The 26,926-nt window shown below is 38.6% G+C and overlaps 1 protein-coding gene across 8 annotated transcripts in view; it reads left to right on the plus strand.

Annotated features, from left to right (window-relative positions):
* The window catches only part of SPIRE1 (spire type actin nucleation factor 1), a 239,529-nt gene that overhangs the window by 78,585 nt on the left and 134,018 nt on the right, over positions 1-26,926 (plus strand). The gene's annotated exons all lie outside the window — the stretch shown is intronic.

Here is a 26,926-nt window from a genome sequence, read left to right on the forward strand (position 1 = left end):
CCAACTTTTGCTGACAGCCCCCTCCCTTTTCCCAGGTGGGTAATAATTCTGCTCCTCTCTGCTTTCTCAAAAGCCAGTTTCAGTCAGTAGAGTCAGATTGAGAGGGTCTGATCTCTTTAGTCCCTTGCCGGCTCCTAAGGCAAACAATGGTGTGGCTACCCAGCCTGGAAGGGCTCATGGGACACAGCAAACAAAATTTGTGGGTCAAAAGCTGAATCATTCTTAGGCTGTGTCCCTCTCTCTCCCCTTTCCAGGGGTGAGGATCCCTGGGGCCCACTTTGTCTGTAGTTGCTGACTCTGAGACCTGAGAATTAAAAAGTACCTATGAGTGGGGGAGGATGCCAGTAGCAGCAGATGTGGCTTTTACCTCACAGTTTTGCTATTGTGATTCTTTTCCTTTGCCCTTCTCTCTTCTGGGCAGTGTCCAGACTTCCCCTGGTGTCCTCGACTCTAGAAGATTTTTTCCCAGGCTGTTTCTGCCTGTCCATTAGATATTTTTTCTGGGAGAGAAGAGAGTCTGTGTCTTTCTAGTCCTCCATCTTCCCAGAAGTCCCCTGCATCTTTATAGAAATTCCTATTTATTTTTAGTATCAGTAAATAATATATGAAAGTATACTATTAAATGTAAGTAGTACAAATTTTTACACTGTGAAAAGATTTACTATAGTGAACAGATTGAGTATGTTGATATATTTTCTAGAAAAAAATTAGTGTAATTTTGTTTATTTAGTCTGCTCTTTTCTCTGTTGTCTTAGTTTCCTAGGCTGCTTGATCAAATACCATGAAATGGTTCAGCTTAGACAATGGGAATTTATTAGCTCACAGTTTTGAGGCCAGGAAAATGTCCAAGTCAAGGCATCATCAAGGTAATGCTTTCTCCTTGGGGCCATCTGCTGGTGATCCTTGATTCCTCTGTCACGTGACAAGGCACATAGCAGCATCTCGGGGCTTTTCCTTCTTGTCTGAGTTCCATTTTAGCTTCTTGTTTCTTTTGCTTTTCTCTCTCTCTCTCTCTCTGAATTTCATTCTCATATAAAGGACTACACTAATAGGATTAAGACCGATCCAGATTGAGGTGGGCCACACCTAAAGGACATAACCTTATCAAAAAGTTCTGTTTACAATGGTTCACACCTGCGGGAATGGGTTAGATTTAAGAACACGTTTTCCTGGGGTACATACAGCTGCAAACCATCACAAGTATTAAAACTCAGCAAGTTTAGAAACAACTAAGATGTCCATAAACTGAGGAATGGATGAATAAAATGTGCTATATGTGTATAATGGAATATTATTTGGTAATTAAAAAGGAATGAAGTACTGAGACATGCTATAGTGTGCTTGAAAGATGTATTGAACCAATGTAAGTGAAAGAAGCCAGTCGTGAAAGACCACATAGTGTCTGATTCTATTTTTATGGAATGCAGAACAGACAATGGTTCTTTAGTGACAGAAGGTAAATTAATGGTTTCCTAGGGCTGATGTGTACGTGTATGTGTGTGAAGAGGGTGATTGCTAGAAAGTGGCAGCAACTGCTAATGGGTTTGGGGTTTCTTTTTGGGGTGAACATGAAAATGTTCTAAAATTGATGATGCTAATGGTTACACAACTCTGTGAATATACTAAAAAAAGTTTGAGTTCTATACTTTAGATGGTTGAATTGTGTGGTATGAGAATTATATCTCAAGAAGGCTGCTGAAAAGTTTCTTGTAAGTTAGTCAGGTTTCCTATGTGGAGTTGGCCCATGCGCAGTGCTGATGCGCGCAAGGAGTGCCGTGCCACGCAGGGGTGTCCCCCGCGTAGAGGAGCCCCATGCGCAAGGAGTGCGCCCTGTAAGGAGAGCCGCCCAGCGCGAAAGAAAGGGCAGCCTGCCCAAGATGGCGCCACACATACGGAGAGCTGACACAACAAGATGATGCGACAAAAAGAGACACAGATTCCTGTGCGGCTGACAACAACAGAAGCGGACAAAGAAAGAAGACGCAGCAAATAGACACAGAGAACAGACAACTGGGGTGGGGGGAGGAGAGAAATAAATAAATAAATAAATAAATAAATCTTTTTAAAAAAAAGTTAGTCAGGTTTGAAGAAATCCTAATTTCTTTTACATTGAGCTGGATTCTCTCTAATACCAAAGTGCAGTTGATAACAACTCCAGTGCCTTTGCTAGAGCAGTATGTCTCAAATTCAGAGTGCATAGGGATCCCTTAAGGAATTGTTAAAATGTAGAATCCCAGATTGCACCCCTGCAAAGTCTAATTCAGCAGGCCTGAGAAGGGGCCTGGAACTCTGATTTTTAACAGACTTCCAAGTGCGTCTGTTGGTCTCTATATCAAAGTTTGAAAAACACTCTGGGAGAGGTTTCTGCCAAGTACAGAATATCATTAGACTTAGTATACATACACTCCTGGGCCTGTGCATCCAACCTTTATTTTCATTTAGTTGCCGTCTTATCAGTGCTAAGGTTCTTAAAACCACTCATATTACAGACCAGTCAGCTGAAGCCAGAGAGGTGAAGTTTATTATTGAGCATTGCAAAGCTTCTAAGTGGGAGAACTGGACTCCAGATTTAGGTCTGCTTCTGCCCATTCCAGTGCTCTTTCTACCTTGTCCTACTCTCTCTGAAATTTGTTTCATGTGTAATAACCCCTCCCTGCTTCTTGACCTCCACAGGCTTAAATGCTCACCTACTTTAGCTTTGTGACTTTGAACAAATTACTTAACCTCTCTGTGCTTTAATTTCTTAACCCAAAAGAAATAGGGTAAAAATATATGGCACATCACTGGCATATAGCACATGCTCAATTAATGTTAATCATTATTTCTAATGATGCATTATTTTAGATCATATTTGTTTTCATTAAGGGTCTAGAGTCTTGACCCTAAATTATATAAAAGTTTTTTTTATAAGCACAGTTAAACAAAATACACGTTTTCAACATATTTACATTATAATTTTCTGCTGGGGCTCAGGAGGTAAACCTAGAGCAGTGATTATCAGATTTGCTCAGATAGGTATGGAGCCAATATGCCTGCTGAAGAGCAGAGGGAACTATGATAAATTCTCTTATGAGATAGAAACAATTTTACTAGAAGAGAATGACTTTCTTGTATCTGTATAATATAAATTCACATCCATGAAAAAGCTATAGAATTAAACCTTTCCAACTCCTTGTAAATCGGTGTTATTTTAATTTACATATTATTAATTTGTTTCATCACCTACCAGTAAAAGTGTGTAACAGGATGCCAAAACTGAGAATTTTTTGACAGAATTTTCTTCATTAATTCAAGTATATCTGTGACTTGGAGAAAAGCTCTTATTCTTGGATCTTAGTAGTCTGATGCTTTATTCCAGCCTGTGAAATACCAAGGTAACCTGGGAGCATGGTTTGACAACCACTGTTTTATGTGCAGAGGAATGAATGTAAAGATGGGCCAAATTAAATTATTTGTGGGAATAATAGTTTATTATATATGTAAGACTGTAGGCTAAAGTTTTAGGATTATAGTTGTAAAATAACTGAGTTGTGAAAAAACGATATTTACCTTTTTATAGTTCAATATTTATGAAAGCAATATAGTAAGTATAGGGTGGCAGACTTGGCCTAGTGGTTAGGGCGTCCGTCTACCACATGGGAGGTCCGCAGTTCAAACCCCGGGCCTTCTTGACCCGTGTGCAGCTGGCCCATGCACAGTGCTGATATGCGCAGGGTGTCCCTGCGTAGGGGAGCCCCACACCCAAGGAGTGCACCCTGTAAGGAGAGCCGTCCAGTGCGAAAGAAAGTGCAGCCTGCCCAGGAATGTCGCCGCACACATGGAGAGCTGACACAACAAGATGACGCAACAAAAAGAAGCACAGATTCCCGTGCCGCTGACGACAACAGACGCGGACAAAGAAGAATAGACAACTGGGGTGGTAGGGCGGGGGGAGTGGGGGAGGAGAGAAATAAATAAATCTTTAAAAATATATATATAGTAAGTATAAAAATTCACACAGTACACAAACAAAATGTTGTATCACTTGCCAGATGTAACTGTTAATTTGTGTATCTTTCTAGGAAAATTTCTATGTATATGCAGGCATATATGTTTATTATACATGTATTCTTTTTTAAAAAAATAGCTACAATTTATTAAGCATCTTCCAGGTGAAAATTTGCCTATATTATCCCACTCAGTCCTGACAACAATCTTATGAAGTAGATATCATCATCAGCCCCAATTTATGTAGTAAGGAAATTTGAAGCTCAGAGGGATTACCTTTTCCAACGCAGCTAATAAGAACCAAAGTCAGGATTTGAATTCAGGTGTCTCTGACTCAACCCTTTGCTTTTCAGAACCTTTTTTTCAGAAACACAGATTACGTTAAAATACATACTCCTTTTTTGTATGAATGTTTTCCAGACACCTCTACTGTTTTGCAACTTGCCTTTTTTAACCCTAATAAATTTTGAGTATCTTTTTCCATATTGTATATATTGAACCCCTCCATTGTATTTAATGGCACTCTTAATATTTTTGAGAGCTTACGCTGTGCTGAGCACTATTCTAAGCTCTTCACACACATTATTTATTTAATCTTAACAACCTTATGGGGTAGATACAATTATTATCCCTGTTTTATAGATGAAATAACAGACAGACAGATGTGGATTTACTTTCGCAAGATTGTACAGCAAATAAATAGTGAAGTTGGGATGTGAACCCAGATAGCTGACTTCAGAGACTGTCTTTTCAACCAGAGTACTATATTGCCTTTCTACTTCTCGATAAACATCATTTTATTTCCATGTTTTTCATGTAATGTATTTTTTGTGAATCTTATGCTAAATTTTCTATCCCCTTAATTCTATTTGGGTGAAAGGACTGAATAGTTTATAGAAAAAGACAGAATCATTTGAATATTTGTTATGACATGTACTAAATTGTTGCCACTGTTAAAAACCTTGTCTTATGGGATCTTATGTGTCTGTTTTTCTGTACCTTCTCTTGTGAAGTTCCTTAGTTTTTCTTATTCTCTAACATGCTCTTCTAATTTAAAAGAATACATATTGTTTGAAGGGTGAGATGTTCTAGTATTCCATGTAGAGAGTGTGTTTGTGTGAGGTATTCTGTTTGACTTGTTAGTCATATTATTCATTCTTTTTTTTTTTTTTATTCTCCCCCCCCCCCCAGTTGTCTACTCTCTGTGTCTATTTGCTGTGTTTTCTTCTGCGACTGCTTCTATCCTTAGCAGCGGCACTGGGAATCTGTGTTTCTTTTTGTTGCGTCATCTTGTTGTGTCAGCTCTCCGTGTGTGTGGCACCATTCTTGGGCAGGCTGCACTTTCTTTCATGCTGGGTGACTCTCCTTATCGGGTGCACTCCTTGCATGTGGGGCTCCCCTACTCAGGGACACCCCTGCGTGCCTGGGCACTCCTTGTGTGCATCAGCACTGCACATGGGCCAGCTGCACATGGGTAAGGAGGCCTGGGGTTTGAACCGCGGACCTCCCATGTGGTAGGCGGACGTCCTATCCATTGGGCCAAGTCCGCTTCCCTATTCATTCATTCTTTATCCTGATTTTGTGTGTGTGTGTGTTTCTGTTTGAATTGCAAGTTTCTGGAAGAGATGTGTGAAAATTTTCTGTTGTAACTATGAATTTATCATTCTTAACCTTGTAAGTCTGACAGTTGTACTTTTAATTATCTTGAGCCTATATTGTTAAGATGCATGAAAGTTCATAATTACTTTTTGTAATGTACTCTTTACCCTTTTTATTACTGTTTTCCTTAAATTTATTTTCTGTGATATTGCTGTTGGTACAGTAGGTGTCTTCTGATTATTTCCTGGTGTCTTTGTTTCTATCCCTCTAATGTAAATCTTTCTTTGTTTTATTTTAGGTGTATTTATGGTGAATAATATATAGCTAGATTTTCTCTCTTCTAAATCAGATCTGAGAGCCTATCTTTTAATAGCCATATTCCAAATATATGATTTCTGATATATTTGGATTAATTTCTGTCATTTTATTTTCTGTTATCTATTTGCCGTGTTAAGATCCCATCCCCCCACCCCCACTTTTTCCTTCCTCCCTTAAAAAATCAGCTGTGGCAACTTAAGGCACACATTCCTGCATGGAAACATTCAACTGAAGTCATAAAGCTGAGGTCTCTTTTAGGACTGTCTTCTCCAGTTTGCCATAGTCCCTGCTTCGTGGCTCATCATATCTGTCTGATGTCTCCACTAAGTTCTGTGAGGGTAGGGTCCAGACTATGTCTCTTTCCTTCACTTGTTCTCCTCCAGCACCAGGTACTATACGTGGCACACAGTAAATGCTCAGTAAACATTACATGAATGAATGAGTACCTGATCACTGGAATCAACTACATAGCTTTTAAAAATACTGATATGTGTCCCTCATACACTGGAGATTTTTATTTGGTAGGTCTGCTATGGGCCCTAGATATATACATTAAGAGTACATGCCATTAACATCCAATGTTATCACTTAAACGCATTACTTGCTTTATCTGTTTTGTCCTTTGGCTTTCTGTTGTCTTATCGTACTATTGTCTGTCTGTTTACTCTTTAATTTACCCTTCCTAATAATCTTCATTTCTATACTCTTCTTCAAGTCTCTCATCGTTGTTTTTTCCTTTTAGGTTGCAGCACTCCCTTTGGTATCTTTTGTAATTCTGATCTTTTGATAACATATTCTGTCAGTTTTTGTTTGCCTGTGAAGACTGTGAACTCACTCTCATTTTTAAAGGACAGTTTTGCTGGATACAGAATGCTTGGCTGGCAATTTTTCTCTTTCAGTACCCTAAATATATCATACCACTTTCTTACCTTCATATTTTCTCATGAGAGGTCAGCACCTAATCTTATCGAGGTTCCCTTGTATGTGATGCTTCACTTTTCTCTTGCTGCTTTCAGAATCCTTTTTTTTTTTTTTAAGATTTATTTATCTCTCTCCCCACCCTGCCCCTTGTTATTTGCACTCACTGTCTGTTTGTTGTGTGCTTTCTGTGTCTGCCTCTCTTCTTTTTACACGGGTAACAAACGTGGGATCTGCCATGTGGTACGCGGGTACCCAACTGTTTGAGCCATATCTGCTTCCCCAGAATCCTCTCTTAATCTCTGATATTTGTCTTTCTGAATAGTAGATGTCTTGGGGTAGGTCTGTTCAGAAATATTCTGTTTGGAGTGCATTGTCCTTCTTAGATACTGATATTTATGTCTTTATAAAGGTTGAGAAGTTTTCAGTAATTATTTCCTCAAATATTCTTTCTGCCCCTTTTCCGTTCTTTTCTCCTTCTGGGGCACCGATAATGTGTGTTTGTGCATTTCACATTGTAATTCAATTTTTTGATTGTCTTCTATTTCTCTTCTCCTGTCCTTTCCAGTTTAGATGTTGTCTTTGAAATCACTAATTCTGTCTTCAAGCAATTCAAATCTGATCTTATATGCTTCTGATGTATTTTTGATCTCTTCCATCATGTCTTTCATCCCCATAAGGTCTGTTGCTTCTCTTTGCAGACTTTCAAATTGTTCTTTACTCTCACCTTGTGTCTTCCTAATAGCCTTTATCTTTTTAGTCATATTTTCTTTCAATTCTTTGAATTGATTTAGGAGAGTTACGTGATTATCATTGATTGTCTTAAATCCTGTATTTCTTCAGGATATTTGGTTTGCTCCTTTGGCTGGGCCACCTCTTCCTGTTTCCCAGTATGGCTTTTACAAGCCTAGACATTTTTTGTTAATATCTAGGCATCTGAATATATTGGTGAATTTACTCTGATGGCCAATTTCTTTCTCTTCCCTATTGTGTTTTTTTCACAGCTCTTCTTTGACATTTGTTTCAACTTATCCTAAGTCTTTAAAATTGCCCAGCTTAAGTTATCAAAATTGGGCCAGGAACTCACTAAAGGGACACAGATTTTCTCCCAGGAGTTAGGGTACAGAGAGAACCAAGAGAGGTTTTTGTCCGTGCAATTTCCAGAGCAGTCAGCAGATGGCGCTTGTCAGCGCACCTTTCTGCAGAAGTGTTCCAGTTTCCTTTTTCCTGTGTTTTGGTCTGGCCAGAGCCAAGATTCAAAGTGGATTCTGCTAGCCAAATTTACTGAAGAAAAGCCTCCTTACTCCCCCTCCCTTTTCCCTTTGAACAGCTGACAAGGGAGGAAGATGTCTGTTCTCCTCTCTGTCAGCTGCAGTGAGCCAGGGGTTTTATCCCAGCTTAATGTCTTGGGGGTTGGGGAGGGGAGCCTTTCCTCGGCCTCCACGGAGGTTTGGTAACTTAACGTTTGTTTGGGGTTCTTGGTCTCGCTGTCCTTCACCCTCCTGGGAGTTGTGTAGCACTGTCCTGGTCTGCTGACACCCAAAGCAGGTCCCTCAGACAGCTTTTGGCTCTTTTTACGTTGTTTTTGTGAGAGAGTTGAGCCCTGCCTGCCTAAACTGATGCCATCTTCCCACAGTTCTTCTACATTAAGAAACAAACATAAAATTTTGTCAGATAATATTATTAGCCAGATTTGGAATACTTTAGACCGGTGTTTTATGGACTTTTTCTTCCCTGAAACACACTTGTGACTCTTGATACAGTTAATTGTGAAGCAGAACATTTGGGTAAAATCTATTTGTTCTATTGGGGTAGGGCCATGGTTCCTCTAGAGCAGGGAATCAAACATTTTAGTTTTTTTTTTTTTTTTTAACGGTAAGTTGGAGGATAGCTGGGAGTCACTGTGTAGATAACATCAAAGCAGCAATGTTAAATTTTTCCTTTTTTCTTAAATAATTCTTTAAGCTTTTATATCTTTTTCATGTGATCTACAAGAGATAGTTTTGCTGAATGTGCCTCTATCCCTGTAAAGCAGCAGTATCAATTATTGGAAATACCCAGCTACAGGGAATGGAATAAGTGGTTAGACTAGTGATCTTATTTATTTATTTATTTGTTTGTTTGTTTATTATCTTTTTAATATTACATTAAAAAATATGAGGTCCCCATATAGCCCCCACCCCCCTCATTCAACTCCTTCCACATCAGCAACCTCTTTCATTATCATGGCACTTTCATTGCACTTAGTGAATACATTTGGGAGCACTGCTACACCACATGAATATTGGTTGACATTGTAGTTTACACTCTCACCCCGTCCACCCAGTGGTCCAGCAACTGTCCCTGCAGTACCACCCAGGACAGCTCCAAGTCCTGAAATTGCCCCCACATCATATCTCTTCTTCCCTCTTCCTACCCTCAGCAGCTACCATGGCCACTTTCTCCATATTATTGCTACATTTTCTTCCATTACTAATTACAGTAGTTCCAGAATAGAATATCAGTAAGTCCACTCTAATCCATACTCTATTCCTCCATCCTGTGGACCCTGAGATGGTTATGTCCACTCCACCTCTATATCGAGAGGGTGCTTAGATTCCACTTGGATGATGGGTGCAATTCTCCTGCTTTCAGTTGTAGGCACTCTTTGCTCCCTCGTGTGGTGGTTGACCTTCTTCACCTCCCTGTTAGCTGGATGGAGTAAGTTCATTAAACCAGAGGGTAGGAGTTGCAGGTCTCTTGAGGCTCAGTGCCTGGCTATCACATGGACAGTCCAGAGATTCAGGTCTCCTGAGTATACACCAACGCCTGCACCAACCACAGGTCCAATAAAAGTGACAGAAGAGGCATGTGTAGAAAGGTCACATCTGAGTCCAACTCTGTCACACTCAGGAACACAAACTCCAAAGTAGGGCCAACTGACATGGCACTGAACTCCATCTGTCATGACCATAGAACCTGTGGGTCTCTGTAACCCTCAGAAGAATCAATACCTGGGCTTGTGTCTACTTTGGCTGTCTCTGGGATTCTGCTGAGGCGTGCGTAAGAGCGGCCCCTCTGAAGACCAACTCTTTTTTGGAGACTCATAGCCATATAAACTCATTTGTCCTTTCCATTTCCCCCTTTTATTCAAGGTCAAAAAGCATTTTTGGCATCTGATATTACGTGTAGGCTGAGATATTCTGCTGGTCTGAGTTGATCCTTTTATTCAAGGTCATTTTCTAGTTACATCATCAGCTGGTACTTGGTAGTAATCCCTCGGCACCAGGGAGGCTCATCCCTGGGAGTCATGTCCCACGCTGGGGGGAACATAATGCATTTACATACTGAGTTTGGCTTAGAGACTGGCCACATTCGAGCAACATGGAGGTTCTCAGGAGGTAATTCTTAGGCACCGTGCATCTCTAGGCCTAGTTCTTATTTCAGGCGCACAGGCTCACAAGCATAGTCATTAGTATCAAGTGATCTTAAGACTATTTTCCATTTCTAAGATATTGAATCTTAGTCAAGCTTTCTCTTGGCTTATAGTATATAAAATTGACTAGCATACAAAGTACTCAGTTTTGATTTTGATATCCTATATTGTAGCCATCATGTTATTTTATTTGAGTTGAATCATCTTTGGACTTAGGATTTCATTTGGCTCCCAGCAGCAAACTTTGTGGGACTATGAACCTTTTAGAATTGCAGACAGTTCTTAATGAAACCTATAATTGAAAAGTAGTTCATCAAGTTTCTTGTCTGTGTTCTGAAACTAAACATTTAGAACATACGTTAGTTTCTGATGATGTTTTTTGATTCAGTAGATATAGTTAAAAATATTAATGGGTATGGTATTTTCAGATTAGATCAGGATAGAGTGAAAAATATTGTGACTTTTTATTTTCATCCTTTAATCTTGGTTACATTATTGGACCGTCTAGTGTCTTGTTTTCCTGTTTTCAAAATGGAAATTATACGTTGAACACTGAAACATTAATTAATAGCTGGTAATCAAATGCTTTAAGCTACTTAGATGAAAGTCACTTTAGTTCAAAGTGCCATAGAGATAATATTTTAAATAAGTAGTCAGAGAACTTTCTGTAGAAATGACTAACATAGGATCATTGATTTAAATTCATCATTACTTTGCACTTTTGATGAAATGGGACTGGTTCCCCCTCTCTCAAGGATTCCCAGCCTTTTTCCCCCTTCATTACTTTGCCTGGAAACTAAGTAATATGTTTGCTTACTTTAATAGTTCAACAGTCATTTTTGGAGTACCTCCTGTGTTTCAGACATTGTGCTGGGCACAGGCGATAGAATAAATGTAGTCTCTACTCTTGAGGATAAATAAAAGAATTGTCTGGAAATAAGAAAACTGAATTTGTAGATTCTGATTTCATTAATATGAATTTTATCATTGCAGGTTTCACTGACATCATGACCTTGTCTTTCATTTGGTAATTGACATATTTGTAGCATCTCACATGTAGTGTAGTCATTGGTGCACTACTTACATTGGCCTCTTCTCTGGTTGCACAGTTCTTTCTAATTAAAAATGAGCCTGTGGGTAAAATGGAAATAAACTTACCACTCACAATCACTACTTTAATTTACAAATATGATTGTATTAATAATTACAGGTATAGATGTAAATGCTATATGAATAACATTCATTCTGATCTACTGATCTACTGCTTAGTCTTAGCAGATAGATTGGGATTATGAGCATTTCTATCAAATCAAATATAACTCCACCACTTTGAGACAGATGAAAGCATTTTCATATATGATTGTGACATTATTGGAAAATTATTTCATGCATTTTACTTTATTTAAAAAAAGTTATAGGGAAACGGACTTTGGCCCAGTGGTTAGGGCGTCCGTCTACCACATGGGAGGTCCGCGGTTCAAGCCCCGGGCCTCCTTGACCCGTGTGGAGCTGGCCCATGCGCAGTGCTGATGCGCGCAAGGAGTGCCATGCCACACAGGGGTGTCCCCCCGCGTAGGGGAGCCCCACGCGCAAGGAGTGCACCTGTAAGGAGAGCCACCCAGCGCGAAGGAGGGAGCAGCCTGCCCAGGAATGGTGCCGCCCACACTTCCTGTGCTGCTGACGACAACAGAAGCGGACAAAGAAACAAGACGCAGCAAAAAGACACAGAAAACAGACAACCGGGGGAGGGGAGGGGAATTAAAGAAATAAAAAAAATAAATCTTAAAAAAAAAAAAAGTTATAAAGGGTTTTAGGCAAGAGAGGGACATGATAAAATTTGGACTTTAAAAGAGACCATGTTCTGTGGTGACTAAGGTAATTGTTTCAACCCTCTCTTTCTTCACCCCTCCCAAACTCTCTTCTTCCTCCTCCCCTCTCAGTTGCAACTGTACATTTTTTTCCACTTAAATTAGAAACAATATGAAGAAAACTTTTACATTTTCCTACCACCCAACCCACCTGCCTGCATCTGTACCCAAATACCTATTCAAGAATATTATTTCAGAAGTAACCACAATGAGTTAGGTCCTGTTTCCACTGCCTCCCATTTTCCCCCCCCCCTTCCTCATGTTTCTACCAAGACTACTCTATCAGAATTTCCCTTGTCAAAGTCATTAGTATAGATAGAAAGTTAGAAGAGTGTGGAATCAAGAGAAAAAAGTATTGAAAAAAGTAGAACATGGCCAGCTTTGTCAAATGCTGGTAAAAGGTGGTTTCAAGGCTTGATGACCCAAGCAAACTGTGGTCTGTGCTCAGGGCTCAAAACAGAATGGTGTGGAGTAGAACTGTAGTTCCAAGGAAGTTCTACTTCTGGTGCAGAAGTGGAGAGATAAGTTGGTTCCTGGACCCTTATCTTGTGTTGGAAACCATAGTAACCCCTGTAGATAAGTTGAGTCAGACCTTTTTTTTTAATTTTTAATTTTTTAAAGATACTTAGATTGCATAAATGTTACATAAAAAATATAGGGATTCCCATATGCCCCACTCCCTACCCCTCCCACACTTTCCCACATTAACAACATCCATCATTAGTGTGGTACATTTATTACAATTGATGAACACATATTGGAGCATTGCCACTAAGTGTGGATTGTAATTTACATTATAGTTTAAACTCTCTCCTGCACAATTTTGTAAGTTATGACAAGATATATAATGTCCTGTATCTATCATTGCGGTGTCATTCAGGCTAATTCCAATATCCCGAAAATGCCCCCATATTACACCTGTTTTCCCACTCTCCCTCCCCTCAGAACCTCCAGTGGCCACTGCCTCCACATCAATGATAAAAGTTCTTCCATTGCTAGAATTACAGTAAGTCTGTAGTAGAATAAGAGTAAGTCTGCTGTAGTCCATCATTCATTCCCCAACCCTGAGGATTCTGGGATGGTGATGCCCACTCCACCTCTAATTGAGAGGGTGCTTAGATCCTGAAGCAGTTTGATATTGCTTATGAATTCCAAAAATAGTTAATGATATACTTATAAACTGGTCTGTCTGAGGTTTCACTTTTACTTGATTAAATTATCATTAGGGCTTTGATTGGGCCACATCAGTAGGGTATTGAGTCCCCGCCCCTTGGTGAGTAGGGACTCAACAGATAAAATACATGGCAAAGGACAGAGTTGGGAGTTTTTGAGCTGGAGTCTGGGAAGTGAACACACAGGAGAACACAAAGGAATAAGAGATGGCTTCTTAGAACAGCAGAAGCCCTGGGGAGAGAGACAGAGCCATTCACCTGATAGTCTACAGCTGGCCTTGTAGAGAGAGCACAGCAGCTGAGCCCAGAGAGAAATGGAGCCCCGGGAAGAGAGGAACATAAGAAGCCTGAACTCTTGGCAGATGTTGGCAGCCATCTTGCCCCAGCATGTGGCAATGGGCTTTGGTGAGGGAAGTAACTTATGCTTCATGGCATGGTAACTGTAAGCTTCTATCTCCAATAAATATCCTTTATAAAAGCCAAGAGATTTCTGGTATTTTGCACCAGTACTCCTTTGGCTAACTAATACAGATCCTATGAGGCAGATAGATGGGACTATCTTGCTTGCAGTTATAGACTCTCTCTGTTCCTTGGGCTGGTCATTGTCCATCATCATTTCCTTGTTGTCCTGGGTGGACAGCCCTAAGATTTAAGTCTCTTGCACATAAACCTGCCAACTCGAGTATGAACTACAGGTTCAGATATAAGGGGCAGAAAGGAAAGCACAACTGAGTCCAACTCTGTCCCACTGGGAAGCATAAATTCCAAAGTAGGGCTTACTGGCAGGACAACAAACTCTTGAGTTGTCAGCCCACCCATAATGTCTGGATGTCTCCAGAGCCCTCAGGAACCCCACTATTTCAGGCAATATTTACTGTGGCAGTCAATGAGAACCTCCTGAGATCCGCATAAGCATAACGTCAGGGGTGGCCTCCTGACTCACTTTGAAGTAAGTCTCTTAGCCATATAAACTCATTTGTCTTTACCCTTTCCCCCTTTGGGTCTAGATCTTTTTCCAGTTGCATTGCTAGTTGGTGCTTGGTAGTAATCTGTCAATGCCCGGGAGACTCAACCCTGGGAGTCATGTCCCAAGCCAGCAGGGAGTGGGGGAGAAGGTAATGCATTTGTATGCTGAGTTTGGGTTAGAGAGAAGCCACATTTGAGCAACAGGGAGGCTCTCAGGAGGTAACTCTTAGGCAACTTGTAATACTAGGCTAAGTTTCAATTTTACAAGAAAAGGTTCATAAGTAACCATCAATATCAAGGGCCCATCAAATGGTCCATCCTCCTTCACTAGTCACTGCACCTGTACTTGGGGGATTCTTGCTGTCCCATTAGAGAATGTGGCAGAACTCCCCAGCATGGGAATGGGATATTCTTTTGGTTATTGTGTGGACCCACTGTGACAGTGCCGCATGAACACTCGAATTCTTTCATATACCTTATAGGTATGCCCCAGGTGAACCTCCTTCCATGCATCCCCCATCACTGACAAGACCTCTTTGAATATTGCATGTCCTAAAACATAGCAGACCCAGTCATTTTGAAATAGGCTTTATTATTACTCGTGTGTGTGTAAATATTTTCCCTCTCTTAATAGGAAAATTCCTGTCTTGTTCTTAACTTTGTTCAGGTTTTATTGTTCTTGCTTTTTTTTAGTGAGCATTTTTAATTGTATTTTTTTGAAGATGGATAGATCACAAAAAATGTTACATTAAAAAATATGAGGTCCAACATACCCCACACCCCACCCTACCCCACCCCTCCTACATCAACAACTTCTTCCATCATTGTGGGACATCCGTTGCATTTGGTGAATACATCTTGGAGCGCTGCTGCACCACATGGATTATAGTTTACATTGTAGTTTACACTCTCCCCCAGTCCATTCAGTGGGTTATGGCAGGACATATAATGTCTAGCATCTGTCCCTGCAGTACCATTTAGGACAACTCCAAGACCCGAAAATGCCCCCACATGAATCTCTTCTTCCCTCTCCCTGCCCTCTGTAAGTACTGTGGTCACTTTGGCATTATTCACTATTGCTAAAAGTTGGATTTTTTTTTTAATCTCCTAAAATTCCTTGAGGTCTAATTTTTGTCTTTGTTGTTAGTTCAAAGTTCCCAATTCCATAACTGAACTATCACCACAAAGCTGGCCAGGCAAGTTCCCATGAATGTTGATTTAGAGTTTTCAGAGGTTTCAGGTTGTTGCTGTGATCTTTCTTCACTCCTATTACAGTACATTTTACTACAAGGCCTGCTTTCAGAAAGAAGCCAAGTCAACCTCTGATTCGTCAGCTGTGACATTCCTTTAAGCAAAACCCCACATGTTTATGCTTTTTTCATATTCCAATTCTGCCTTTTCTTACTCTTGTAGAGTTTTAGGATTGGAAGGAACTTCAGTGGTTTTTCTTTAAGTTTACTCTAGAAGAAACTTAGATACATGGAGTTTAAGTGACTGGCCCAAGGTTACACATCAGCTGGTGGGCAGAATCCTATTTTACCAGTCTAGTATTCTCCTTTGTTCGGTTCTTTTTTAAAATCAACTTTGAAGTAAAATTTAAATCTAATCATGAATTTTCACAATTTTTACATTGTGTAACTACCACCCCTACTCCATACCTAAATGTAATCATACAGAAATATACTTTTTATACTTATTTTTTTGCTCAGCAGAATGTTTTTGAGATTCATCTTTGTTGTTGTATGCACTAACAGTGTGTTCCTTTTAATTATTCATTAGTATCCCATTATGTAAATATATTGCAATTTGTTTATCCATTTATCCATTGATGGATAAATGGATGCAAATAAAGCTGTGTTGGGGATTGAATCCGTCCGCCACAAAAGGACTAATCTCTGGTCCTGTGTGTGTAAACCCATTTGTAAGTATGACCTTTGAAAATGTTATTATTTAATGTGTGTACAAATTGAATAAGGCTGGGCCTTAATCCAATATGACTGAAGTCTTTATAAGCAAAGGAAATTGGACATGGTGGGAGGAAGCCACAGGGAGCAGCCAGAAACTAGAAAAGAAAGGAGTAGATGCCACCATGTGCATTGTCCTTTGACAGAAAAGCCAAGGAACCCCATCATTGCCGGCCAGCCAGAAAATACTGTACCCCAGTAGAAGCAAGCCTGCAAGCCTCTGAAACCATGAGCCAATTAAATTCCTGTTGTTAAGCCAACCCATTGTGTGGTATATTTGTTTTATCAGCTGAGAAATTAAAACAAGTGGCTTTGAGCATTTATGTGTGAGTCTTTTTGTAGACAAATTTTCATTTCTCTTGGGTAAATAACTAGGAGTGAATTGCTGAGTCATAGGGTGGTTATATGTATGTTTGACTTTTATAAAAAACCGCCAAATTGTTTTATAATATGGTTGTGTCATTTTATGATCATACCACCAGTGTATGAGAATTCTAGTTGTTCACATCCTCATCAATACTTTTGATTGTGTTTTTTAATGTCTGCCCTTCTAGAAGATATAAAATGATATGATGATATCTCATTGTAGGTTTTTTTTTTTTTTTTGGAGGTACTGGGGATCGAACCCAGGACCTCATACATGGGAAGCAGGCATTCAACCACTGAGCTACATCTGCCCCCTCATTGTAGTTTTAACACACATTTCCCTAATGACTAATGTAGAGCATTTATTCACATGCTTATAGGATATTTGTATATGTTCTTTTTTTTTTCTTTTCTTTTTTTTAGGCGATACTGGGATTGAACCTAGGTCCTCGTACATGGGAAGCAGGCACTCAAACATTGAGCTACATCCGCTCTCCAATGAGAGTTGACTTGTTTTTTTGGAGGTACCCAGGAGCGAACCCAGATCCTTGGTCATGCGAAGCAGGCTCTCAACTGCTTCTCTACTCCCTGTGTATATCATCTCTTGTGAAGTGTCTGCTTCTGTCTTTTGACCATTTTTTAATTGGATTACTTATTTATTAAGTTCTTAGATTTTAAAATATATTCTAGATTCAAATCCTTTGTAAGATATGTGTATTATCTATAATTTCTCCTACTTGATGACCTGCCTTTTCATTTTCTTAGTCTTTTGAAGAGCAAAGTTTAGAATTTCTATGAAATCCAATTTATCATTTTTTTCTTTTATGATTAGTGTTTTTGAAAATGTCCTTTGTAAGAAATTTTTGTCTATCTCAAAGACAACATAGATGTCTATGTAGAATATCCTTAAAAATCTACCCCCAAAAATCTACTAGAGTCATGCAGATTTTCTCCAGTATTTTTTCTAGAAGTTTAATAGAATTTAGTTTTTTGGTTTTGGTGTATGGTCCATTTTTAAATAATTTCTGTGTGTAACATAAGGTGGGATCTAGGTAATCCATTGTTCTAGCACTATTTGTTGAAAAGAATATCCTTCCCCCATTGTACTACCTTGACATTTTTGTTAAAAATCAATTGAGGGAAGCGGACTTGGCCCAGTGAATAGGGCGTCTGCCTACCACATGGGAGGTCCCCGGTTCAAACCCTGGGCCTCCTTAACCTGTGTGGAGCAGGCCCATGCGCAGTGCTGATGCGCCCAAGGAGTGCCGTGCCACGCAGGGGTATCCCCTGCATAGGGGAGCCCCACGTTCAAGGAGTGCGCCCCATAAGGAGAGCTGCCTAGCGCGAAAGAAAGTGCAGCCTGCCCAAGAATGGCACTGCACACACTGAGAACTGACACAACAAGATGACACAACAAAAAGAAACACAGATTCCCAGTGCCGCTGATAAGGATAGAAGCGATCACAAAAGAACACACAGCGAATGGACACAGAGAGCAGACAACTGTGTCGGGGTGGGAAGGGGAGAGAAATAAATAAAAAAATCTTAAAAAAAAATCAATTGATTGGGGAGTAGATGTAGCTTGAGTGGTTGAGTGCCGGCTTCCCATGTACAAGGTCCCGGGTTCGATACCTGGTACTTCCTACAAATAAATGAAAAAAACCACCTCTCATCGGGGAGTGGATGTAGCTCAGTGGTTGAGTACCTGCTTCCCATGTACAAGGTCCTGGGTTCAATCCCTGGTACCTCCTTAGAAAAAAATCAGTTGATCACACGAGTGAACTAATATGGATTCTCTCTTGATCCATATGTCCACCCTTATGCCAATAAGATGCAAGTTTTCATTACTCCAGATGTCTTGTAATCAAGTAGTCTAAGTCATCTAAATTTGTTCATCTTTTTCTGAATTGTTTTGACTGTTCTATATCTTCTGCATTTTTATATCCATTTTGAAATCAGTTTGTCAGTTTCTACCAAAAACCTGCTGGAGTTTTGATTGAGATTTCAGTGACTCGTAGGTCAATTTGGAGAGAACTGACATTGTTACATCATTTAGTCTTTCAGTCCATGAACTTAGTATATTTACATAGGTCTTTAATTTCTCTCAGCAGTGCTGGGGTCTTGCAACTTTTGGTAAGTTGTATTTTTCAGCACTTGTCCATTCATCAAAAACTATAAGGCACTGCTTTAGTTGGATCTCACAATTTTTAGTCTGTTATGTTTTCATTATCATGAAATATTTTTTATTTCCTCTTGAGATTTTTTCTTTGACCTGTGGGTTATTTAGCAGTGTATGTAATTTACTGATACCTGGTATTGTTCTGGGTATCCTGTACTAATTTCTGATTTTATTCTGCTGTCAGATAACATATTCTTTAAGATTTTAATCTTGAAATTTATTGAGACTTATTTTTTTAGTATAGTGTGTGATTTATCTTCGTGAACATTTCGTATGCACTTGAAAAGAATGATTATTCTGCAGTTTTGGTGTATAATTTAGTCACTTACAGTATGGTAAATATCAGATAAAGCTAGGAAACAGTGGCAGGAAGAGAAGTGTTCAATTCTCGGGAGAATAGGAATACTTTATAGATGACAGTGAGCTGGGATTTGAAGGATAAAAGTATATGCAGGATTTGTCAGACAGAAACGCCAAGGAAAGGTTTTGGTGCAGAGTGCAGCCTGAATAAAGACATACACAACAATGTGAAAGTGGCTGAAGTGATATGTATAGTGGGGAGCTGTGAATGGAAAAATTCACTGCCCCAAACCTTTTCCTTGGCATTTTTGTTGACTTTAAATTCAAAGTGTCAGCAATTTAATGAGTTTCACAGAAATCTTAATACTGATTTGGATGTATTCAAAGAAGTATGTGGTGTTGAACAAGGAAGGTACTCATTTTGGTGTGTTCTCTGATGATCATACTATATGTAGAATGATGTTTAATTCTGGATGCCACAGTTTAGACAGACACTGTCAGGTGTTCAGATGTGAAACTTTGTGCCATAGTAGAATTCTGGCCATGGAATTCATTAAGTAACAAAGCCAAGTTTGAGTCTTGGCTTTTATTATTTACCAACTATAGGTCAATCTATTTACCCTCTCTCAGGCCCAGTTCCCTCATCTTTAAAATGGGAATAATGACATCTATTTCATAGGATTATTGTTGTGATGAATAAAGGAAAATATGTTCATTATTCAGCATTTTACAAATATAAGGAAATCCCATTCTAATTGGCAAGGGTACTTAAAGGGTTGAAGAAGCTGTCTTTGTTAGTTTTGATTTACATTTTATGCTGGAGAAGAGGAGACTTTGGCAATATGGGCATGGCAACGAAAGCAGTAGCAGCTAATGTTTGTTAGATGTCAGCTAGCATGCATGCCAGGCTTGACAACCTTGGTTTAGGTCATCCCCTTTTGATCATATTTGGCATTCAAGACTTTTTGTGCTATTGCTATGTACATATGTTTAACAAATATTATTTTAGCACATAGTATGTGTAAAGCAAAGTGCTGGGCATTGTAGCAAATACCAGGAAGAATCATAGCTGATCTCCATCCTAAAGAAGTTTTTTTTCTAGTGAGAGACACAAGTATATACTCAAATTCCTTGTAGGAAGTGAAATATAATATGATGAGGGGATAGAGAAGAAGGGAGTAGAGTGGTGCAAGGAAGGCTGACTGTATGCGGGCTAGGCAGGCTTCTGGCTAGCCCTGAGTGTTCTCCTGGAAACATGGGCTTAGTGTGTGTACTGTTGCTTTAACAGCAGCGCTGCTGTCATTGAGTAGGCATGACTGGGTCTGGAGGCCAGAGAACAGGCAGTTTGTTTGTATGTCTGTTACAAGGGCGTTAGGACTTTCAATCCAGCAGTCACTGAGTGATAGGTATGACACTGTAGCAGCCTGAAATATTAGAATATGTGGTTTAAATTAATACCTTCTTCCTCCCACCCCTTTTTTAAAACCTCAGTATCCCAGTGTGTTTCACTTGGTCCGTTAAATGTTAAGATTTTGCACTGTAGTTCATGTTCACTTTAATGAATATCAAACTCCAAAAGAGTTCAAAGGGGGGCCCGGAGCCAATGCAACAGGACATGAATGATGATTTTCCAGCTGCTTGAAGACAGATGACTATTTTAGATCTGACTCTGCTGTTTGCCTAGGTTTTCTTAGCATTTCCATGTATTGGCAAATGAGTTTCTAAAATTAGTATAAGTAGATATATATATGGGCAGCTGATATGTCCAGGTACTCTCTAGGTTTAAATTATTTTTCTAGTGGTCACTCCTTGTCCCTAGCTCAGGACAAGGTGTGGAAGCTTGGTGTCTGAGGAACTAGGTATCTGCTTCTCTGGGAAAAGGTTAGAAGCTCCTTCAGCCCCCGTGAAAGTGATAAGTCACCTGTCAGTCTTATAATGCCAGGACTTGTTATACCTGTATTTCTAACAGGTTGGATTAATTTTAGAACTACTTTATAGCTCACATTTTATCAGGAAAAGCTGAATACATTATTGCTTTGTTGCTACACTTTTGGAGTGTAGGGTATGGATATTTAAGCCAGAACAGACCCAGTTTAACCTTGGGCTAAGAGATGCTCCAGGTTGTTTGAGAGCTGTTTGGGGTTGGGGCTGGACTAGCACTGTATAGTGATCTATTGGAATGAGAAAGATTGAAGTGATGGATACTTTTGCCTATGTTCATGAATTCCATATCCAACTTTCGGTTATACATGACTGAGTGGAAAGAATCTATATTTTGATTCATTCATTCATTAAATATTGCATCCCTGTTTATAAAAAGTAATGCAGAGATGTAAAGATGAATCATAGAGGGATATTGCCTTCAAGGAGTTTAGTCTGGTTGGGAAATTAAGATAAGTACATAGTTCATTATAATCCAGGTTGAAAGTGAAGCATAACTATATAAAAGCACTAGTCAGTGTTATGGAGGGTCTGAAGTAGAAATAGTTGTTTTCATCTAGGGAAGAAGGTGGGTAGGGATTGTGAGGGCATGGTAGAATAAGGCATCATGGAAGAGATTCTGTGGAGCTAAGGAGTTAGATGAGTAGGATTTGAGATTATAAAAATGTGGGAGAAAGTTATACAGAAAGAAAGATTATTGATTAGTTGCATAGAGGCAAGAAAGTATAGCGCATGTAAAGGAAAGAGTGAAAAAAAATCAGTACGGTTGGGCAACAGGGTATGTGAGTGATAATGGAAGAAAATTAGCTTGAAAAGGTAAGTTGTAGCAAAATGAAAAAGGTGCCCTGTGTTAGAATTAAGTAGTCAGAAACCATTGAAGTTTTTTGAGAGTGAAACTGCTTTATGATGATTATAATTTGTCATCACTATCTAAAATGAATGGAAATGTAGAGAGATGGGAAAGGAAGACTAGTTAGGCCCTTATGCTTAACCAGGCAACCAGTTAATATTTGTCAGTGAAACGAGTGAGTGGTAATGTCAGTGAAACGAGTGAGGGGGATGTGGGATAGAGTGGGAAGCACTGAGTATGTGCTGTTTAGATTGATTTGGATAGGCGTGCATGCTTATTGGTTATTAGCGCTAGTTATCAAGTTACAAAAGAAGAAAGAATAGGTTTTAGGTAAAAAAAAAAACATGAGTTTAGTTTTTCGGCCATATTGAGTTTGGGAATATGTTAGGATATCTAGATGGCAGTGGATTTGAACTTCAGGTAAGCCCTACCCGCCCCCCCCCAATATTTTTTTAATGGATTTGAAAGCTCAGAGATGAATTCTGAGTGTTTCATTGAATACCATACACAGTTTATCACCTTGTTTTTTTTTCATTTAACAGCAATCTTGGCATTCTTATTGGTACAATGATAGCTTCCCTTTTTAAAAAAATTTTGTTTCTCCCCACAACGGCGTAGCATTCCACGTATGAATGTGTACTGATTTATTTAGTCCTAACTTAATGGACATAAAGGTGTTCCTAGTCTTTTGCTCTTTCAAACAATATTACAATGAATAATTTTGCGTTTATAAACTTTTACACAGGTATATATTTATAAGAATAACTTCCTGGGAAGCGGATGTGGCTCAACCGATAGAGCGTCCGTCTAGCATATGGAGGGTCCAGGGTTCAATCCCCAGGACCTCCTGACCCGTGTGGTGAGCTGGCCCATGTGCAGTGGTGCCCTGCGCAAGGCATGCTGTGCTGCATAGGGGTGCCCCATGTGCAAGGAGTGTGCCCTGCAGGGAGAGCCGCCCTGTGTGAAAAAAGCACAGCCTGCCCAGGAGTGGCGCTGCACACACGGAGAGCTGATGCAGCAAGATGACACAACAAAAAAGAGACACAATTTCCCCGTGCCACCTGATAATGCAAGTGGATGCAGAAGAACACACAGCAAATGGACACAGAGAGCAGACAACGGGGGAAAGGGGAGAGAAAGAAATAAAATAAATCTTAAAAAAAAAAAAGAATAACTTCCCAGAAGTGAAATTTCTGGACCAAAGTATATTAGAATTTGTAATTATGATCAGTATTGCCATTTAGTCCTCCATAAGAGTTGTACCAATTTATATACCTGTCAGTGATATTTCAGAGTGCCTATTTTCTCACCGTTTTGCCAATACAGTTTCATTATCAAATCTTTGAAGTTTTATTAGATAGTTTTTAAAAAGTGTATTTCAGTGTAGTTTTTAATTTGCATCTATCTTATTAGTAAAGCTGAACATTTTATTAATATATGTTGAAGATCTATTTGTACTTTCTTTTCTCTGATCTCTCCCTTCATGTCCCTTACCCACTTTTCTATTGCGCTGTTGGTCTTTTTTTAAATATATATATAATACTCTAGGAGCTTTTTAAATATCAGGGAGAATATTTCTTTGTCAGAGATAAGAGTTAAGTGTTTTTTCCAGTTTGTCCTTTGTCTTTTGACTTTGTTAATCGTGAGGTTTTTAAATTATTATTTATTTATTTTTTGGTTTTAGTTTTTTTTTGCCTTCTAAATGTTTCCAATGTTTATGCAGTTAAATTTATCAATCTTTCCCTTCATATTTGTGGATTCTGGTTTGTAGTTAGGAAAGTCTTTCGTAATTTACCCATTTGTTTTCCTAGTAGTTTCTTTTATACGTATATTTAAATGTTTGTTCCATTAGAGCTTTACCCTGGTGTACTAATGTAAAGATCCACATTAGGGAAGTAGACTTGGCCCAATGGATAGGGCGTACACCTACCATATGGAAGGTCCGCGGTTCAAACCCCGGGCCTCCTTGACCCGTGTGCAGCTGGCCCACGCGCAGTGCTGATGCATGCAAGGAGTACCCTGCCACGCAGGGGTGTCCCCCGCGTAGGGGAGCCCCACGCACAAGGAGTGTACCCCGTAAGGAGAGCTGCCCAGTGTGAAAGAAAGTGCAGCCTGCCCAAGAATGGTGCCGCGCACGTGGAGAGCTGATGCAGCAAGATGACACAACAAAAAAAGAAACACAGATTCCTGGTGCCACAGATGAGGATAGAAGCGGTCACAGAAGAACACACAGTGAATGGACAGAGAGCAGACAACTGGGGGGAGCAGGGAGAAATTAAAAAAAAAACAAAAGATCCAAATTAACTACCCTCCCCCCACAAATGACTACCACTATCCAGTTGTTTCAACAGCATTTGTAGGGAGAATTGTTCAACTCTTTTTCTGCATTGGGTCTGTGCCACTGGTTTGTATGTTTGTTATGCTCCAATTACCACACTGTTCTAATTATTGATTATACCCTTTAGTATCTGATAGAGCTACTACCCTTTCATTTTTCTGGATATTTTTGCTGGTTTGTTTTTCCATATGAAGTTTAGGATGAGCCTGTCTAGTTTCAACATGACATTTTATAATTATTGTTTCTTTATATCATATCCAAAGACCCTTAAATGAAACTTGAATTTCAGGAAAGAAAGCCTGTTTAAGAAATTAAAGGTGACATTAAAATTTTTTGTATATTTACTGTTCTTATCTTGGCTCTATATGTGATTACTTAAAAAATTTATTAGAAGAAAAATTATAGAATTTGATAGTTTGACCTTGAATATTTGAACATTTCAAGAATACTCTTTAGAAAGGAATATATGTTTTGGCTTTAATAATATATTTCTAACATATATTCTCCTATAATCCCTAATATATTTGAATAAATTTGTATTCCTCTTTTTAGAGATCTTCTCATCTGAATTCATAGCTTTTTAAAATTTTTTAATTTTTTGGCCAAAGGAGCCTTTCAAATATTTAAAACATTGTGAGTACTTTTGACAGTATAATACAAATGATAATGTAGGAAAGAGATTTTTAAAAACACTCTTCATGGGGAGCGGATGTGGCTAAAGCAGTTAAATACCTTCTACATGGGAGGTCCTGGGTTTGGTCCCTGGTGCCTCCTAAAAATAAATAAATTAACGAGCAAATAAATGAAAAAGTCAACTCAGGGGAGCTGATGTGGCTGAGTGGTTGAGTGCCAGCTTCCCATATATGAGGTGCCGGGTTCAGTCCCCAGCCCTGATACCTTAAAAAACAAAAACAAAATAAAAAAACCCATTCCTCATAACTATTTGCATAAAATTCATTGAACTTTATGTAGTTAAAGAGATCTTTATAGTCAACTAAAGTAATAATTGAAATTTTTATTGAAATGTCTCTATGTTTCTAAATTATATCTACTCAGGAATCTGAATGAATTTAGCTAATTTGAGATTTTTATATTTGTTTTTGCATTTTAATTGATTTTCTTTAAGTTTCTTCTTTACAGTTTGATAGGTAGATTATAGACAAATAAAATCTTAGGTTTCACATAGCAGTTGAACTCCTGAAGCATTTTTATCTAAATGTTTTATATTAGGTCTTCAAAGTTCCATTTTGAAAAGAAGTGTCAGTATTATGGTTGTGGGAAATTTATATCATTTTGACTCTCCTAACTTAATTTATTACATAAATATATAGATATACAACACTGGAACCCTCTAACTGAAATTAGGTATTACATTCCATTGTGAATCTACCAGCCATGGTAGTATTAGCTTACCTGTGGCTTTGTCACCAATGAGATACATACTTTCTTGCTGTTTTACAGTTGTTGCAGATATCTTGAATATACTCATCCCTATGTTAAAATTAATTATACCTGCCAAGAGATCATATTATTGAGTGCATATATAAAATATATCTATATTTTTATATTAAAGTTTTGCTTCTTGTTAACTATATTTCAATGGAGTTTCTTTTGTAAGTCTATACTTTTTATTTTATGCATTAAAACCATTATTATTATAACATTTTAATGGAGGATTTTAATAGAGGCATAAGGGGTAGTAGATTCTAGAGTCTGTCATCCTCCTGGGAAAAGAACAAAACATAGGGAATGTGTTTAGTATACTTTTCTAAAATCTGAAAATCTGTACCTCATGAACACAACTGACCTGAAGGCTTCAGATAACAGATTGTGGATCTGTATTAACCACTGAGAATTGATTATTATATACTATTGTCAAGACTACCATCAATTCTCAGTGGTTTTATATTTTAAAAAGAAGAACCTAAATTCACTGTAACCTTTAAAGAAGCCTACATATATTTAAAGATAGCTAAAATTACTTTTATTGGTAAACACAGAGCTTTTTACTTGGGTAATTTTCAATTGTCTCATATTTTTAAAATAAAAATTCTGTAACTTTTCTGAAAAGATCTCAGCTCAATATCTTACATTTATGTCTGCAAAAAGAAACTAAGAAGTAGATGTTACTGTTATAAATTTACTGATTTAATTATGAGATATTTACTTAACATCTACTGTGAACTAAGCATTCTTTAGATACACATACAATGGTGAACAAAGTAGATAAGATTTCAGGCCTTAAACCTTAAAGTTTAAGGTGTTTATTATTTACTCACGTGGAAGTATTATGTGGACAAGAGGATATTCAGATCTACAATCCAGAGATAAATTCTGGGCTAGAAACATAAGTTAAGGAAGTATCAGAATACAGATTCTTTTTATAGCCTTGGCAATGAATATAAGCACTTTGCAAGAGATTGCAGAAAAAAGTAGAATGTGTGATCCTGAGGAACTTCATTTTTCTAACAGTTGGAGGAGGCTGCATCTACATGCAAATTGAGGAAAATCAGAAGCCCAGATTATTTCAAACGGAAGGATATCATGTCAGATGCTACTGAGTAGTTATTTAGAATTGGTAACAAATTTTTTGGTAGATTTGACATATAGAGGTTATTTTTCATTTTACCAATGGTTTCAGTGGCCTCAAATGGACAGAAGTCAGATTGGAATGGATTCAACAGTAAATGGAAGGAAAGAAAAGGAAGACATGTATGCAAAAAACCCTTTTGAGAAGTTTTGCTA

The sequence above is a fragment of the Dasypus novemcinctus genome, chromosome 16 (assembly GCF_030445035.2).
Source record: "Dasypus novemcinctus isolate mDasNov1 chromosome 16, mDasNov1.1.hap2, whole genome shotgun sequence".
NCBI classification, from domain to species: Eukaryota; Metazoa; Chordata; class Mammalia; order Cingulata; family Dasypodidae; genus Dasypus; species Dasypus novemcinctus.